The sequence below is a fragment of the Myotis davidii genome, unplaced genomic scaffold (genome assembly GCF_000327345.1).
Source record: "Myotis davidii unplaced genomic scaffold, ASM32734v1 scaffold1255, whole genome shotgun sequence".
Lineage (NCBI taxonomy): Eukaryota > Metazoa > Chordata > Mammalia > Chiroptera > Vespertilionidae > Myotis > Myotis davidii.
This window is the reverse complement of record NW_006286692.1, coordinates 107,544-109,193: the sequence shown is the minus strand read 5'-3', so window position 1 is coordinate 109,193 and position 1,650 is coordinate 107,544. Positions and strand designations below refer to the sequence as shown.

The window sequence follows — 1,650 nt, the reverse complement described above, 5'->3', positions numbered from 1 at the left end:
AGGGCCCTGGTGCAGGTGACCTGCTTTAGGTAGCAGTGGGTTAGAGATACTAGACCCAACATATCTGAGGCCTATGAGTAGTGTGAAGGATTGGGGTAGGAACTTCTAGAGGGCAGGCTCCTAGGGTGGAACTCTGGAGATGGGGTTGTCCTGGAATGGGTTTAGCTAGGTCTGTAGCTACTGTGCAGATGCAAACAGGGGAGGGGGAAAAAACTTGGTGGCAACAGGATTCTGTGAAAATCCTGTCCTCAGAATTCTTCCAAAATGACCCTCAGTCCCCAGTTCTTTGCCCACACCCCTCCCATGGGACACATGGTATAACAGGCCTCAGCCCGTCCATAGGTGAATAGAGCCTCAATCCCTAAGGGACAAGGGGCAGAAAAGTGTTTCCATCACAGCTGCATTTGCAAATGAACTAAAGGAGCATACTCTAGAAGCCTCTCAAGACATGAGATTCCTTATACCACATTCATGTTCACTTTCTCTAACTGAACCCTAAACACATTTTAATCATTGTTCTTATTAATGTTTTATTATAGTAAGAACACAACATGAGATCTTTCAATAAAATTTTTGAAAATATATTTTTATTGATTTTAGAGTGGAGAGAGATAGAAACATTAGTGATGAGAGAGAATCATTGATCGGCTGCCTCCTGCACACCCCCTACTGGGGATTGAGCCCACAACTTGGGCATGTGCTCTGACCATGAATCACACTGGCTCATAGGTTGACGCTCGACCACTGAGAAACACTAACCAGAATCAATAAAATTTTAATTGCACAAGACAATAATGTTAATAGTAGGCAAAATGTTATACCGTGGATTTCTGGAACTTATTTATCTTTGATAAATCAACATCTGTATCCCTGAATAGCAACTCCCATTTCCACTCTCCTTTGCCTCTGGCAATGTTAATCATTCCTCTAATCTTTGTTCCTGTGGGTGTGACTGTATTGTGAGAATTATGAAGCTGGATTTATATAGGGTTATATATTAAAAGTACTTACTATGACACCTAAGTTTACAATCTATAAACTTAATAGTCATATTATGAAATTTGAGGAAAATATGATTAAATTAATACAAATGACTCCCAACTTTGATACAGTTTAACAATTATTATTAAAAAAATAGAAAACAAATTCCTGAAACATAGCAGATTCACTATAATAAAACCTTAGAGCAAGCCCTACTAGGTGGACCTATTAATAATAGCAGATTTTGGAATCAAAGAAAACGCGAAAATTTCAAGAGAAACATCAAAAGTGCTTTATTCTAAGTAATGTCCATCACTAGCTACACATTGCCCCATCTTTCAGGTAATTTGTGGATACGTTCCAATAGAACTTTTCTTGTTCTGAGGCAAACCATTCAGAGACCCAATTTTCCACTTCTTCATATGTTCTCAAGTGCTGCTCAGAAAGTGCGTGTGCCATCTATTGGAACAAGTGGTAATCTGAAGGAGCAAAGTCTGGTGAATACAGTGGGTGGGTTAATACTTCCCAGGCAAGATCTTTTAACGTGTCTTTCACTGGTTCTGAAGTGTGTGATGTTGCGTTATCATGAAGCAAAATTACTTTGCCCTGTCTTCTGGCACATTCTGGTCATTTCCTGGTGCCCAGAGGCCCGATGGGTTTATTAGATTA

At 39.8% G+C, this 1,650-nt stretch overlaps 1 protein-coding gene across 1 annotated transcript in view; it reads right to left on the bottom strand.

Moving 5' to 3' along the window:
• LOC102757686 (zinc finger protein 726-like) overlaps window positions 1–1,650 on the bottom strand; it is a 23,764-nt gene that overhangs the window by 15,160 nt on the left and 6,954 nt on the right.